Consider the following 17,955-nt stretch of genomic DNA (forward strand, 5'->3'; position numbering starts at 1 on the left):
CACTTTATATTATTAATATTTAATTGGTTCTCTCTTGTTTTTTCATCTGTTCACAATTTATTTGTGACAACCGGGCCAAAAATTATGGTCAGACAATTTGGCATGTTTCATTGCATTAATCACAAATAAAACTATTGACTCCAAGCACAACTTATGCATATCAAAATTTGAATACAATTTGAATAAAGGGTGAAGATGTCAATTATCTATATGTTTGTGCTCTATTTCTTTCAAATAAATGCCATTTGTTTTGATATGTTGATCTACACTCACCTAAAGGATTATTAGGAACAGCATACGAATACTGGTGGACCCCCTTTCGCCTTCAGAACTGCCTTAATTCTACCTGACATTGATTCAAGAAGGTGCTGAAAGCATTCTTTAGAAATGTTGGCCAATATTGATAGGATAACATCTTGCAGTTGATGGAGATTTGTGGGATGCACATCCAAGGCACAAAGTTCCCGTTCCACCACATCCCAAAGATGCTCTATTGGGTTGAGATCTGGTGACAGTGGGGGCCATTTTAATACAGTGGACTCGTTGTCATGTTCAAGAAACCAATTTAAAATGATTAGAGCTTTGTGACATGGTGTATTATCCTGCTGGAAGTAGCCATCAGAGGATGGTTACATGGTGGTCATAAAGGGATGGACATGGTCAGAAACAATGCTCAGGTAGGCTGTGGCATTTAAACAATGCCCAGCTGGCACTAAGGGCCCTAAAGTGCGCCAAGAAAACATCCCCCACACCATTACACCACCACCACCTCCAAATTCTGACTCTACCATCTGAATGTCTCAACAGAAAATTGACTCATCAGACCAGGCAACATTTTTCCGGTTGTAACGGGTGATTATTTCAGTCAAAGTTGCTCTTCTATCAGCTTGAATCAGTCGGCCCATTCTCCTCTGACCTCTAGCATCAACAAGGCATTTTTGCCCACAGGACTGCCGCATACTGGATGTTTTTCCATTTTCACACCATTCTTTGTAAACCCTAGAAATAGTTGTGCGTGAAATCACAGTAACTGAGCTGAATGTGAAATACTCAGACTGGCCCGTCTGGCACCAACAACCATACCATGCTCAAAATTGCTTAAATCACCTTTCTTTCCCATTCTGACATTCAGTTTGGAGTTCAGGAGATTGTCTTGACCAGGACCACATCCCTAAATGCATTGAAGCAACTAACCATGTGATTGGTTGATTAGATAATTGCATTGATGAGACATTGAACAGGTGTTCCTAATAATCCTTTAGGTCAGTGTACTTTGAGAAGCAGCTTCAATATATACGTCACAAAATGGGCCTCAGATGCAAATTAGCTATCTTAGCTAACTCTGGCACAACTTTTGTGTTGTGTTATGGTCCCTGTTAAATAAATAAATAATAGGTTTGACTGTGAAAAGATTATTGCAACTTCCGTTTTATGCCAAAATTAACTGTGGCAGAAGTTTTCGAATGGATGTTAGAATATAGATCTCACCATTTCTCTCGAAGAGCATCAGCTGAAGCCTGGTACGGTTCAGCTTTCTGCTCTAGTTTGATATATGTATCCAGCCCCACCCACTGTTCAATAAAAAGTCTTGTAAATGGGACCCGTGATAATGAGTGCGGTGACTTTACCATGCTTCATCATGAGTCACGGACTGTTAAGCATAATGCAGAGAGCCTTGAGTGTGAAGAGCCAGCAGAGAAAAGCACTTATATGCACACACACTCAGACCAAATGCACTGCTTCCTTCAAGGAGGACAAAAAGTGTGCATTGCAGTATGGGTATACTCTAAATCAGGGCAAGTACAAGGTTATCCCAGATGTGATCTTTTAATGCAGCCGATTTAGTCTAATGAAGAGTAGTGCATGGTGTGGAGGACAGAGAGAGTCAAGACAGAGGTTAAGCAGGTTTACTGCGACATATTGTGCCATCTCAGCACGAGAGGTTTTCTTGTGGTTATATTTAGTTACTGGAGCTAGGGCAAGCATGTCTGTCATTATTGCTAAAACTTGGAGAAAGAAAACAAATATATGCTTTTAATGTGTGTAGGTTTAATTGGTTTGAATGGACAATGCTTGACAAAATGTGTATGTGCTACTACTTCATGGGTCTGTTGTTCATCGATATTATCAATTTTCTTTGTTTAAAACTGACTTTAATCATTTTAATGATAATGCTAAAGGATATCACGTTTCTGGTGATCCTGGTTATGGAATGCTTATCCTGATTTAGCGCTCAAAAACATTTATTATTATCAATGTTGAAAACATTGCTGCTTATTTTTTTGCGTGAAAACCATGTGTATAATTTGAAGGCTGTCAAACAATTAATCACATCCAAAATAAAAGTTTGTGTTTACATAATATATGTGTGTGTACTATGTACATAATTATTATGTATATATATATATAAATACACTTGCATGTATAAGAAAACTTGCAAATACAACCTTTTATTTTGGATGCGATTAATCGCAATTAATCATCTGACAGCCCTAGTTTTTTTTTTTATTGATCTCCAACTTTTGAACAGTAGTTTACATTATGTACAACATTTGGTATTTTGTCATGTTTATGGATACAGAGAACATCAATCCAGAATATTTCAGTGTTCCTGGTTCCATTCACTACATTACTCCACTAATATTGTCCGCTTGAAGGAGTGAATAAAAAAGAGTGAGTGAACTTACCTGAAGTTCTGCCACATATAGTATAGTTTGTAGCTTGTGCTTGCCTAATAATAATTTGAACCTCTTGTAGTAATGGAAACATTTATCTTGAACTCTGTCATGGAATTTAGCATGTATAAACCTTGATTAAACAATTGAATAATCCATAAAACATTTTTTTTTATACCTGTATGATATTACGCTGTACCCACATTGGACCAGAAAATGGATGGACGGATGATTAATCTGTGAGCGCCATTTTCTGGCGTGGGAATTTGTTCGTTGTGCAAGTCTCAGTGCATTATGGGTATTCTCTAGCCGTTGAGTGTACATTGTACACTCGTTGTTGCAGTGCAGGATTGAATATGTGCGCTCTAGCATCCACAATGGTTTCAGACACCAAACGGCTGTCCCCTCAAACAGTGCCCTATTTAAGGGTATTAGGTGGTGATTCCTAGCTTCCTAGAGTGTGTCTGTTTGTTATAAATGTATAGTGTCCACCTGCCCCTTATTAATGCACTCATTAAGGCTCTGTTTATACACACCTGTTTAGTTGTACGTTCTTACATCTGTGTTAAGCGGTTGTTCTGCTCCTGTGTGTTTTTGATAATTGATGCTGTGTCCAAAAATTGGTTTCTTCATATAGTATGTGAAAAAACTATACGACAAAATAGATTGTCCGAATACTTAAAACAACAGCAGGCGAAAAGTCGCCTGGTGGTCTCCTGCTTATATTGCGCTGTCGATGGACACTTTACTATCCCATGCGGCCACGGTCAAAGATTTGTGAATGGAGTCGAAGTGACAGGCTAATTTTGGACAGGCTAGCAATACAAAGCATGAGATCCCACCCTCCCTTCAGAGCGTCTCCAAAGCCATGCTGCATTCAAAACACATGAACGCACACAGCAGTGTCTGAAAAGCGTCACGAGACAAGAGACGTTGTTAAATTACTTCATGTCTCTGCACATAATGCTACAATAATAATGAATGTAAACAACTTACAGAACTCTTGTACCACCTGACTGCTGCAGATTAATTTCGCCATTGTGTTGACATAGAAAGGCATAAATCTGAGGAGTCTGAGGATGTGAACAGTTTTGGGTAGAAGGCAATGGGTTGCCATCTTATATTAATGTTACGACATGGCATGAATGCAGGATAAGCTCATTGTTTTGGTTCAGGAGGAACTAAAGGCTGCTATTTCTTTGTGGCGCCCTGTGACTGCGTACAAAGCGCATAGCCTTTTCGGAAAACTCTGATGACGTGTGTTTAAACAGGATGTGCGGAGGTATAGAAATACATATGTTGACAGGCAGGTAAGACATGATTGGACAGACATTTTTGGTCCTGTGACATCCTCAGAAGATATGTTTATGTTTTAATATTTAGACCACTTCTATTTTTGCTTGCTATCAGGATGTAAGAAAGACTTACCGTAACAAAAAGTGGTTATACAACAAATTACCTCTCCATAAGATATACTTTTACTGAATCATTTAAAAAAAAAAAAATGTTTTATCAAAGGTTATAAACAGGGTCTTGACTGTGCTTTGTTACATTTTTGGCAAACGCAGATTACAAACATTAATCTGGAGGCAGTAACATTTTTATGCATTGTTTTCTTAACCTTATGCCAATTGCTATCTGCCAGAGAGAAATAGAAGCCTGATGGTGTTGACAGGTTCTGTATTTTTATTCATGGCTGAGACAAAGCCGGCCAGTAGTGGGAGAGAAGGCAATACATAATGCATGAAACAGGAGACACTGGTTTGGACATCCTCTTTGATTCTGTTGGACAGCAGTTTAGTGGGGACAGAAAGACAGAAGGTCATCAGTGATGGAACTTAAAACACACACACACACACACACACACACACACACACACACACACACACACAGACATTTGTTTTTGTGAAATGTGGGGACATTCCATAGGCGTAATGGTTTTTATACTGCACAAACCGTATTTTCTATCCTCTTACACTACCCCTGCCCCTAAACCTACCCACCACAGGAAACATTCTGCATTTTTACTCCTCTATGATTTGTAAGCATTTTTAAAAACGGGGACATGGCCAATGTCCTCATATTTAACCCTTTCCTTGTAATACCTGTGTCATACCCATGTCATTATACACATTTGTGTCCTGATTACCCCCCCCCCCCCCCCCACACACACACACACATGCACACTTTTGTTTTTCACATAGTAATACAGTTCAACACATCAACATTTTTATACACATTACACAATGGATCATATACAGTTGTCACATATATGGTGGTATGACACATGATGTAAACATGACAAAAGTCACCTGGTAAATTTTGCAAAATAAATCCTAAAAGGGCGAGACAACACAAGATAGAAATGATCAACAACAATTTAAAGGTGTAGATTTAAAGGGGGGAAAAAATCAGTAAAATATCCAAAAACCAATAGACCAGTGTTATAGCCTATATTTTGTTCAATTGAGTACTTGCAATATCCCAAATGTTTCCAACTATTTGTAAATTGTGTGAAAATAACTGAGACGTGTGAGGGAGTTGTCTGTCAATTGCGTCATATCTGTGTTACCCTCGGTTTCCAGTTTTATTTGGCAGAAACGCTTTACTCTTAGCAGTGTGCAACAAGTGTCACAGCATCTGCCGAGCGAATGCACAGAGTAACGTCATAACATCCTTTTCAACACACTCAGATATATCTAATATGATAAACAGAGTTGTGTTACCTCAAAACACTGCTGCCTGAAGCTGCGGAGCATTGTGAATCAGTGTATTGAATCAGCAATTCGGAGTGCCAAAGTCACAGTATTTCAGCACTTTGGCGGTTTGACACGCGATCTGAATCATGATTCAATGAACTGATTCACAAAGCAGTGTTTTGAAATCGGCCATAACTTTATAAGTCGTTTATTAGTTGTTGTTTTCTGCGCAAAAACTATTCTCGTCACTTCATAAAATTATTGCAGAACCATTGTAGTGAGATGGACTCTTTAATTACATCTTTAGTACCTTTTATGGGTCTTGAGAGAGGAAATGAGGCCTTTCTGAGCCATCGAGTTTCAACAAAAATATCTTAATTTGTGTTCCAAAGATGAACAAAGGTCTTATGGGTGTCGAATGAAATTAATGACAGAATTGAAGAAAAGAAAAAAAAGAAAGTTATATGGAATTGTCAAGTAACATAACTTTTTTTCAATTATGCATGAAGTTTATTACTTAATTTTAAGGCAACAGGTTTCCTCACTTTTTTAAGTTAAGTCAACTGATAATTTACTACAGTGATATTTCATGTACTCTTTTAATTAACAGGATGTAATAGAAACTGCAGCTAAGAAAATTAGACGTATAAATTCAAAAATAGTTTTTGATGAAGCATGTCAAACTGCTGGACTGTCACTGCTTGCCTGTTAACTACTCTTTTTTGGAAAGAACCCCATCCTTTCTTGACTGGTTGAAGACTGTTGATAATCTGGTTTGGGTGGTGCTAATAGGTTAGAGGTAAAAAGTCCACTGTGTTTTATGAAGAGTGAAATTTACAGGCATGTTGGAATGTTAATTATCTTAACCACACGCGATAAGCTAATGGCCTCATTTACTTCCATCAAATCGCATTTGAGCAATTGGTTCCATGTACCTGCATGCCAAGCACTGTTTAAGGACGTTGCATGTGCGCAAACTTAGGTTGACTTCAGCAGCTTTATCTTCCATTTATTACGGCTCCCCTGGTATTCTGAAATCTAGTATTTTTATGTAATCAACAATAATTTATCATTATCCAAAACAACTAGTCGTTTCATGTCTCTCATATCACTGTATGGTCTCTTCTTACATGTTTCCCACATTTTTTTAAACTCAAATAGATCACTTTGTATACATTAATTTATTATTTTTTACTTGGTAGTCAGGAAATAACTAGAATAAATCAATATTGAACAAATAAACCCTGACAGGCCGGGTGATCTGGATTTCTCACTGTTTTTGAAAAACAAAAAAACTTGAAAGCAGTCCCTCATTTCCTGTTTCACAACCCTGGACTGATCAGGACCCACAATGGATACCACAACTACATCTTTTATGACTTTGTGTATAGTCAAAAATCCACAAACACTCAAGCTTTTTCAAAGCAAGTGTGAAGCGAACAGTTCCACAGTGTGTAATGTCTTTTTTCTCTTTTTAGTGAGGCATTTAAATGACTTTAACAGCTCTGCATTCTGACCACCGTTCAATTTTTCTGCCTGTAAAAGAACCACAAACCTAGGCTGTTTCTTATTATATAATTGCAACACTTTAACTGAATCTACATGCCTTTTTTGTAATTTTGTCCTGTGTAGAATTTTTCTTATCTTCTCTCAAATAGTGTCACAAAACTGCCGTTATTTTAGGGTAGAAAGGGCAAGATTAATATGTTAAAGAGCTCATTCAGAAGGACTCTGGTAAGAGGTAATTTTGCCTAATTTACCCTCATCTGATAAAAGAATTATCACTGATTTATAGTTACAAGCTCAAAAGATCACGTGCTAAACTGTACTAAACAAAATAAAAAGCCATTTCACCAGATAATTGTCAGCAGAGCAACAAGCTCAGAGCTCCCAAGTCATTACTGTTCTTTGTAACTGTTATTCTTTCTGTTCCCATGCTGCCGTACAGACTATACAAACAGAGATCAGACAAAAAACCTTGCAGACTAAACCAGGGAGGAAACTCTGTTAAGTTTGTGAGTTTCATTTCCTTAACCAGTCAGTCCATCCTGAGTACAAGACAGAGTGTTGCCCATAGCAAGGGTAAATTTTGCTCCGAAAAAATAAATAAATAATAATAATATTTTGAGCAACGAAAATTAATTAAGTTTATTTTTATAGGACCATTAAGACATTGCATTTGTCAGGCTTCCTACATGGAAGCCTGACCAAAAAAATGCTTATTTTAAAGGGGGGGTGAAATGCTGTTTCATGCATACTGATCTTTTTACACTGTTAAAGACATGGAATCCCATACTAAACATAGACAAAGTTTCAAAAGTTAAGGTGGACGTTTAATGGGAGTATTTCTTTGTCAAAAATACTACTTCCGGTTAGTCATAAGTTTCGGCAAGTTTTTTGAGATCATGCGTCCCCTTTGACGTTAATGGGGGCGGAATTTCCTTGTATGGGCCTTACGGACAATTCTACCGGAAGAGCGTGAGAGAGAGAGAGAGAGGGAGAGAGCGAAAGTAACAGGCTACCCCCATTAAAGCGCTGGCTCGTAGGCTGCTCCACAGGTGATGTGCACATAACAATGTCACCAAAAAAGTGCGTTTTTGGTTGCCAGACCAAGACAGTCCTGCACAGATTCCCCAAAAACCCCGCGTTAAGGCAACAGTGGATGTAATTTGCTTTTCCGGATCAGCAACTGAGTTGCGCGAATGTTTATATCTGTTCGCTGCATTTCGGTGCCGACTGTTTCATAAACAAGGCCCAGCTTGACGCCGGCTTTTCCAATCGCCTAATGCTGAAGGATGGAGCAGTCCCAACGATAAAGGTCCTAACGTTAGAACCGCAGGCTGTGAGTAAGAGTGCTTCAAATGTCTATGCTCATCAAGTAGCCCAAACATGATCACGTATAGTTAATTGATCAATGGAGCATGCGATGTGTAGTGCGTGTACATTTGTTTAGCTGGCCACTATATGTGTAACTTTATGTTTGTGTATTGTAAAAGCACTCCAAACAACAATACACAAAGAGGGGGGAAATATGTTGAACTAAATAAGCGCGCTTCTTCATTCAAATGCGCTACTATTCCGTGTCTATCTATGTAAACACTTAGCCTGCCGTGCAAAACCAGTCCGCTTAATAACGTTACAATTGTCTACACAAACCACGCGTAAACACACAAACACACGTGCACAACTGCACTTCCCACATGTACACCTTCAAAGACAAAAATACGACAATATAATTCAAGTATAAATATGTAAATAACACAAGTCGCTAAGCATATTATATAGTTAGTGTATAACTTGTACCACATAGAGACGTCCTGCTCTAGTCGTTTTTTGCTGCTGCTCCTGTTCAACTGCAGCCTCTGGGTCTGATTCCGGATCATAGATGTATGGCTGTATCTGATTAAAAGCCATATTTTTATTTTGAATAAAGTTTTTTTCCCGCTGTTAGGGATGACACAGCTTTACGACGCACTCGACTCAACACAAAAGCAGCAGCGCGCACACGTCATTATTTAGCTCCGCTCACACGACACGCCCCCACCCGCTCGGCTTTTTTCGGAAAGACTCGGAACAGCGCATCTTTCTTATATAATTATAAAAAAAATAAAGACTTTTCGGAGATATGCAGGATGCAATGCTACTCTATAGGTACTCAAGATTGACATGACACTGACTGAAACTGAGTGTTTCACCCCCCCCTTTAAAGAAAAACATCCGATTGATTTAGAGGATTTTGCATCTGAATATATATTCATATATTTTATATATATATATATATATATATATATATATATATATATATATATATATATATATATATATATATATATATATATATATATATATATATATAAGGTTTCTAGTACTATATATATATATAAATAATGTCACAATGCAATGTCTTAATGGTCCTATAACAAGCTCCTTTTTCCCCTTTTTTGTCATTATTGTCATTATTAATTTCTGTACTTCAATATTATGTTCTTTTTTCTTTTCTTTTTTACAGTTGTCATTATTCTCAAAGGTGATTTAATTATTCTCATCATTCATTTCTGTATTTCAGTTTTGAGTCTTTTTCAGAGGTGATTCATCATTCTCATCATGATTCTCATCGTTAATTATTAATCCTTCAATTTATGATTTCAGATGACTTTTTCAATTATTTTAAATAGTTCATAGCTTTTTATTAGAGTTCATAGAGTTCAAAAAGTCACTGTATTGTGTATATTTTGATGAATGTATTTGATAATTATTTTAAATACATTTATATTTAACGCTAATAATATAATAAACGCTGTAGTTCAATGACTTACAACAACAAACTATTTAAAATAATTAAAATATTGTTTAAATAATTAATATATCATAATAATATTAACTAAATATAAGATAAATAAATATTATAAATAAATAATATTTAAAAAGAAATAAGAATGTGTTTTGTGTAACACAGTAATATCAAACAGTCTTATTGGGCTTAAAAATAAGGCTTCGAGAATAAAAACTAAAATGTTGGAAGGTTTTGTAAGATTCACCTATAACTTAATCTTCAGATACCACATATGAAACACAGCTATGCTGCTTATGTAGGTTAAAGTGCTGCTTTCATAACTGTGCTGCCTTTGCACGCATCATATACAGCTCTGGAAAAAATTAAGAGACCACTTAACATTGAGAAATCAATGTAAAGTGGTCTCTTAATTTTTTTTTCAGAGCTGTAATATCTCACAAATCTAGCTCATGAATAATGACGCTGCATCTGTCCAGTGTCTGCAGTGACTTAAAATAACCCTTCTCGGCAAGAGTGCCTGCTCATGGCCAGCGGGTCAAGCTGCCACACTTGGGAGGGTGCAGGAATGCCTGGCCATCTTGTTGGTGTGTTATTTTTATATCCTTGCAGCCTGCTGCTGGTACATTTTGTACACGCAAGGCGTGTGCACACAGTAGAGTCAGTCAAACTTAACCTCAGCTCGCCACACCCACCTCCTCAAGACGCCCATTGTGTCTTCGCAGGGAGGATTTTCTTTGTAAGCCAGTGACATTGCAGGGAGGAGGGGCCGCCCTCCTAGTCATGTGACGCATTCCCCTTCAAGTAACCATGGCAACCAGCACTGGTCCAGCCTGTATCTTGCTGTTGTGAGAAGGGGAGAAAGAGAGAAAGAAAAAGAGAGGAGAGAAAACCCAAAATAAACATACTCTTCCCAGCAGCTGTCAGAGATCACAGTAAGTGTCAATCACTTGACTTCTTTGCTTTGGCTATAGTAGTACAAAGGCTGTAGAATAAATAAGAGGCATCCTTTCTGGCTGCTTTGTTGTGATGGACATATTCATTACATATTCATTTAAATATGAGATGCGGCAAGTGCTAGTGTGCGACGGTAACAAAACAGGGCTGCAAATGCAAACAATCATCAGAGAGACATAGAATCCCCATGTGGAAAATTACGGGTGGATCCCTGCAAATCGTTTTCATAACCTGGGATGAAGTCTCAGTGGGATGCGTGCTTACCGGGCTCCCATTAGCTTTCATAATGGCTATTTTCCTGCATGGCTTCTTCAGTTATGATGGAGGAATTGGGCTTTGTGTGCTCCGTTTAATTAGCAAGCCTTCCGTGCGGACTGCAAGCTCAATTCTGGGTCACCTTGTTCTGCTGTGGAACATCCAAATGTGGAATGTCCTTGTGATGGTGGAGGAGAGATACAGTGTTGTTATAATTCAGAGATCTGATATGATGCATGAAGAATCAGTTTTGTCAGATTCGTTTGATCATTTGAAAGAATTGTCGGTGAAAAAAAAAAACGATCTTAAGAGAGAAGAGCAAGAGAGAGCTATAGCTAATGAAACAAGATATTATATTGCATTTAGAAACATTAAAACGTAAGTTATATTACAAAAAAAAATAAAAAATGTTTGTGTGATCAGTGCATTAAGATTGCAACTATACATTAAATCATTTGCATTTGATCCTAAAGGGTTTGTTTCATCAAAAATGAAAATTCTGGCAATAACTACTTATCCTCATGTTGTTTGACACCGGTAAGACCTTTGTTCATCTTTGGAACACAAATGAAGATATTTTGGTTGAAATCCGATGGCTCAGAAAGGCCTCCATTGGCAGCAATGCCATTTCCTCTCTCAAGACCCATAAAAGGCACTAAAGACGTTGTTACAAAGTCAGTCTCACTACAGTGGTTCTACAATAATTTTATGAAGCGATGAGAATAGTTTTTGTGTGCAAAAAAACTAAATAATGACTTATACAGTGATGGGCTAATTTCAAAACAAAGTTTCACAGGGTTTCAAAGGGTTATAAATCAGTGTATCGATTCATGATTCAGATCGCGTGTCAAACCACCAAAGTACTAAAATCACGTGACTTTGGCGATCCGACTCATGAATCGAGACACTGATTCATAGCGGTTCGAAGCTTTGTTTTGAAATCGGCCCATCACTATATAAGTTATTTTGTCGTCTTTTTGCGCACAAAAACTATTCTCGTTGCTTCATAAAATTATTGTAGCGCCACTGTAGTGAGATGGACTTTGTAACGACGTCTTTGGTACCTTTTATGCGTCTTGAGAGAGAAAATGACATTGGTGTCAATGAAGGCCTTTCTGAGCCATCGGATTTCAACCTAAATATCTTCATTTGCGATGAACAGTGGTCTTACTGGTGTTGAACTACATGAGGGTGAGTAATTAATGACAGAATTTTCACTTTTTGTGAACTAACTGTGACTATAATATAACAATAGCTATAGCTATAACAAATTACTATATGTCCCTGATATTGGCTGGATGTTTACTTACAAAAAGGTTTTCTCATAATTCTCATACACAAAATTCTGCATTCTTTATCGACAACAACAACATATTTTAGTATGAACCTTATATGAGCATACAAACCTGGACAAAATAAATTAATATATTCACAATATTGAAAAGTTATTGTTTGTCTCATAAGATGACAAATTGTTATCAGATGTCAGGTTGTGTCTTGATACTGCAGGTCTAATTGACTGCAAGTGCTGTTTTATCATTGTAATACAGCGTGACTACATTAGAAGTGTTTTAGTCCTCAGTAAATCACATAAAAGAGTAGAGTATATCTTGGAGCATCTGTTGGTCCATGGTTTTAACATAAATGACAAAGCCTTTGTTTTGGGTTATGTTGGGCTTCTTTGTTTTCCAGGAACACAGCCATTTCTTTTACTCTGAACTGTAGATTAAGTCATTTCTTTGTGGAATGCCGTGTTTAGATTCTCCTCCTTGAATAATTTTCTTTGTGGCGTAACACCAAACAGATGTAGACTGTCATCGAGTCATCACATGAATTATGTGTCTAGTCTGAGAAGTCCAGCTTTAAACTTGCTCGTATTTAGATTTCAGGTTGAAAGCCTTTAAATGATCCTTCTATGTGCAATAATGACTTAATTAGTGCTGAATGAATTATCAGTAGTAGCCATCCATGGGATTTTAACAATCCACCACCTCACATAGTTTTTATTGTAGATGTGAATTTCTCAGTTATAAAAAAAAACAACCCTATATGTAATAGGTTTAAAGAGACATATGTATAACCCAGAACACCCTAGTAACCACATAGCAATGACCTACCAACCGAGTTTTGTTTGAGCAAGTGGTAGACAGTTAGATCTACCTTTTTAAAGCCTGTACTTGAATGCATTTTAGAGCAGAACATGCTAAGGATTCTAGATATTTGCTGCTATCTTTCTAAATGACTTCACTACTAAAGAATGTTCTTTTCACATTTTCTGGACCAGCACATAGTTAAGCAGTGTGAAATCTGCTATCTGGCCAGGATCTGGCAGCACTCTGTAAATCAATCTGGGAAAGGAGAAATGTTTAAATTTAAGAGAGACAATTTAAGTGGGACTGTAAATCGCTTTCAGTGGAGCTGGAAACTGTGCTGCAGTTCAATTTAAAGGTGAAGGGGCTTCAGATTTGTAAACCTTGTCCGGATCAACTTTTGCTACAACGATGGAAGAAACAGTCGGTATGCCAGGCGCATGGTCTAAAAGAGTTGTACCTATTCTCTTTAAGGGATAGTTGACCCTGAAATTAAATTAAAACCATCTTTTACTCACCCTGCGGTTGATTCAATGCCATATGACCTTCTATCCCTTTCGAACCTCAAAAGCAGTCATTTTAAAAATAGTTCTGCATGCGCTCCTTCCTATTATGGCAGTGGATAGCGACCAGGGTAAAACATGACAAAAATTGTACAAAAGTGTGACGCAATGATACAGTGAGACACGTTCCAAATATTGAAAGTGTCCAGGAGGCAGGTTTTGCGAGAAATAAACTATTATTCAGTCAAAACACTGAGCTAAGCCGCTACTCTGCGCGCGTTTCTTGTAATGACTAGTACCGTCAGCAGGCAGTCATGACAACCGATACACAATATTCACTTCAGGAGCTTTTATTATTAGTATTGTGCCGCAATATTATATTTGTACCAATGCCTTATAGAAAAGACGAGAGTCGCATTTTTTTTTTCTTTTCTTTTGAGCCTGATTTCTCAAAATGTTGCTTGTGTTGATCTTGGGTGCCATGACAACAGTGCGTGAGCATGAGCACCGCGCATGCTGACGGTTTGTACTAGTCATTCCAGGAACGTGCACAGAGTAACGGCTGAGCTCAGTGTTTTGACTTAATAATAGTTTATTTCTCGCAAAACCTTATAGTATGCCTCCTGGACACGTGTGCCGTACTATTTTTTTAAATGACTGCTTTTGAGGTCCGAAAAGGGATAGAAGGACATAGGGCATTGAATCAACAGCAGGGTGAGTAAAAGATAGCTTTAATTTCATTAGAGGGGGAACTACCCTTTTAATGAGTCATGGGTGTGCAATAAACCAATCAGATTCTTATCTCCCGTTCCCTTTAAAAGCTTGCAGCATGGCGATCAATTTGTTATTTACATGGTGAAATTTGCGAGTGGATAGACTGAACGCTTCTCCAGAGAGGAATCCTTTTATTTTTATATTTAAACATAATTTTGTGCTGCTGTGCATCCCTGTGTGTGTAATAAACAGAGTGTATGTGCGCTGTGCACCCGCCTACACTGTAAACATTTTTGGTTGTTTTTTGTTGGTTCAACTCAAAAAAGGAACCTGGTTGCCTTAAAATTTTGAGTTTATTGAAATTAAAAATTGGAGTTGATACAATGAAGGAAATTTGTTTAATAAATAGAAACTCAAAATATTTTTGTATCTGAACCACATAAAAAAAAATGATAAATCATGAAAATAGCACTATTTGGCATGTTTCACTGCATCATCAGAAATAAAACACACACAATTGCCCAATATGCTTACAAAATCTTTTAATAATCTTTTAATAAAGGTAGTCGAATCTCAAAAAATTTTCATTGTATTAACTCAAAATTTTAATTTCAATGAACTCAAAATTTTAAGGCAACCAGGTAACTTTTTTTTCTAAATAATTTTTTACAGTGTAGGCACACATTACTAACACACCCTTTAAATAACAAAAAATAAATAAATAATGCGCTATTGGCATTAGACCAGGTTTTTGTTGGTCAACAGCACAGCCGTTTTCAGTTGCCTTAAAAAAATTGTGCCAACCAACAATGCGCCTGAGCACACCTTGTTTTCAGACCACACGAACAAATGGGTGCAAGTGCATTTGCTATTTAAACAACATGGCACTGAACATGTAATTGATAACTGCGTCAGGCTGAAACTAGCAAAAAGCACTGTGGTGCAAACCCTTGGGGACAACTTTTGGCTCATGCCCACCCTGTTACTGTTCTGGTAATATATTTAACACATTTAGCATATAAATCATATATACTTTGAATCTATCAATTCATAATGGTGGATTAAACGTGCAATTTATAATAAACATTATAAAGCTACGCATTTAACATTTAAGCTTCTGCAATCACACATTAAGTGGGTGTTCAGTGAGTGTTGCTGCGGAGCTGTATTATAAGAACTCAACACTCAGACGTGAACAGTGCTTTCCGTTCAAAGGTATACAATGGTGTACCCACAAACACCTCAAACAGTTTGCACATCAACAGATAAGTGGATATTTTTACATTGCTATCTTGTGTTTGTCCCTTTGCGTTCAAGAGCAATCACTGTTCCCCTCCATCACCTCATTAGAAAGGTTACATAGCAGTTTTGTTTGTTTATTTCAGATGCCAATTGCTTCTTTTGGAGCACAATATGTTCAAATTAGTTTCAGTTGCATCCTGATTCCCCAACAGTCTTTCCCTGTCTTTTCTAAAATCATCTGACGCTTTTGGCTCTGTGAAAGAAAAACAAGTCATACTGCAAGTTCCAGATCTTAGCTTGAAGCCTGTCATCACAACGAAGTCTGTAAGAAAAATACTTTTATAAGATGTCCTCGCCTTTTCTGGGCCTGTATTTGGTTTAGAAAACCAGAATGATCAAGGAACCAAGCCATCCCCTCCCCACACTGGTTGGATAAAGGGACACTAAATTTTCTCAACCCGCTTGCATTTATAACTCTTTAAGTCTGGGTAAAATCACAGAGGTCATAGTGGTTTAGTGTACCCATGACCAATGCTCTTTAAATCGCCACAGACGACATTGGCTGCTCCCTGTCCAGACAGAGCATGCTTTGATGAATGACACATTTGCCCGGTTTCACAGACAAGGCTTAAGATATAGTCCCAGACTAAAGCAACTTGCAGCGGCATATCTGCCATTGTTTTGGCTCAAGATGCACTGCAGCAATGTTTTTTTTCCAGTCTAAGCTCTGTCTGTGAAACCAGGCAATTAAGGCTGCCTTCAAGTGCTATCGGAATTATTGTAAATACTAGTTTCCTAGTTAAAAAATTGGACATGAATGTCCTCTCAGGTCAAAATTTGCATGTGACAAGCTCAAAATCACAACTTCAGAAGTGTGGGAACTGGGAAGTAGGAAGTTTACGATAGCACGTGAAAACAGCATATGTCATAGCTGCATTGAGGCATTTTAAACAAACTGAAAGCACTAATACATGGCCTAGTGCATTTGGAATTAAATCTAATATTTGAAACAAATCAATACAAATTGGGATTAGTAACAGGCAAAACATTCTAGCAAAACATGTCTTAATGTAGGCTACCGTGATTAATGAATGGGGAGTATGGTGATATATATTAGTTTAATTTACCTCATTTACTTTATTAAAATAAATAAAAATAATATTAACTAATATTAGCTAATTAATAGATTATATTTTGCCACTTCTTTTTAAATAGGCCTAACCCTATTATCGTTTCAGCTTAATATGTCACTGAACCTAACGACAGAAATAAAAAGAGAAGTATGTACTCTTATTAAAACAATAAATATATTTAAAAAGAAAGGAGTCCCAAAACATTTTAAACCAAACCAGTGAACGACCTTGCCTGGTGACGTCAATTTGACCAAGCCAATCAGATTAAACCGTGGCAGTGTACCGCCCATTGGTGCCAAAAGTAGGGGGAGTGGAACCAAGTAATGTTCTTTCTTAACCGCCGTGCTCTTTCAAGTAAAATACAGTGGAATACCTTCAGCGTAAACGCAAGAGTTATACTTTATTGTCTTGCGGACTATTATCATCTCATACGTGCCTGTTTACTCGCTGGAGAAAAAAAAAATCACAGGATTTATTTTCCTCCCCCTCCTGCTCAATCGTGTGGGATCCTCCTTTTCTCTTGCATTAGCGCCTTTCTGGTGCTGCAGTATGAACGGACACACACAGCCAAGCGGATTGAACTAGTAGCTTACCTGCGAATTTCGCTTAAAATGTTTTACGTTGGTGTGGGATTTTTGAAACGACTTCAAGACGGACACGTGGAATAATAATTATGTCATCGTTTTGAAATTATATCTGGGAAGTGCTCTGGCAAACGCGTGTCCTTGTTTATTGTAGCATCCAAGAAATAAAGGTAAGCACCGACTGGTGATTGTTGTTTGGAAACGTATACTTTGCAAACTGGTGGTAGGAGTCCGACTCGTTTAATCGAACCGGTTCTTTTGAACAGTTCGTTTTAAAGAACCGGGTCAAACCCAGTTTGAATGGCTTTATCTTATGCTTTAAACGTTCCATATAATTGTTGTTCGATTCGGCTTTATTAATAAGGTCGTTTATTGTAGGCTAATCGTGTGTGTGTCCTAGTTCAGTTTGGTGCAGGTGATTCATTGATGGTTCAGCTCATGATAACAGTAATTTGCATGAAACAATACTAAAATCATGCCTGAAAAAAGTCTGTGCACTGTTTATTTATTTTTGTTTCGTTTAACTGTTATGTGTTGATGTTATCATAAACCCGTTTCATGTAACATTTTTTAGATTCTACCGTTGAAGTAACTTACTTTTCGCCCCATCTGTCAAATCCTCGGTTTACTCCGCATGCTTTTCTTAGCATCGGCTCATGTTGATTACGTATCGGACATATTTGAAAGAAAGGTTCTCGGTTCATTGAATCATTGAGTTGTTGACCGGAGAGCCGCTAAGTCCAAAAATGTCAGTCTGATTGCCGAATCGTTCAGATCGTGTAACGTTAAAGTTAATGCATCAAACTCTCTTA

General features: G+C 37.5%; 1 protein-coding gene and 1 long non-coding RNA gene across 13 annotated transcripts in view; one reads left to right on the forward strand and one right to left on the reverse strand.

The window, feature by feature from the left end:
* Positions 1–4,221: 4,221 nt before the first annotated feature.
* LOC137043748 (uncharacterized) lies at positions 4,222–17,808 on the reverse strand. The gene is made up of 4 exons (XR_010898568.1): positions 17,741–17,808; positions 10,887–11,055; positions 10,361–10,508; positions 4,222–4,457 (listed from the first exon to the last, which is right to left on the reverse strand). It is a non-coding gene; the product is annotated as an uncharacterized lncRNA (long non-coding RNA).
* Positions 10,454–17,955, forward strand: part of mical3a (microtubule associated monooxygenase, calponin and LIM domain containing 3a) — a 117,226-nt gene continuing 109,724 nt past the window's right edge. For 4 of the 12 annotated variants that reach the window (XM_067420164.1, XM_067420153.1, XM_067420152.1 and 1 more), the window contains exon 1: positions 10,458–10,600. The gene's annotated coding sequence lies outside the window, so the exon portion shown is untranslated. Of the gene's footprint in view, positions 10,601–17,955 lie in introns of all 12 variants that reach the window. The other 8 variants (XM_067420162.1, XM_067420163.1, XM_067420157.1 and 5 more) reach the window with 5 other exon arrangements.

Source organism: Pseudorasbora parva, chromosome 16 (assembly GCF_024679245.1).
Source record: "Pseudorasbora parva isolate DD20220531a chromosome 16, ASM2467924v1, whole genome shotgun sequence".
NCBI lineage: Eukaryota > Metazoa > Chordata > Actinopteri > Cypriniformes > Gobionidae > Pseudorasbora > Pseudorasbora parva.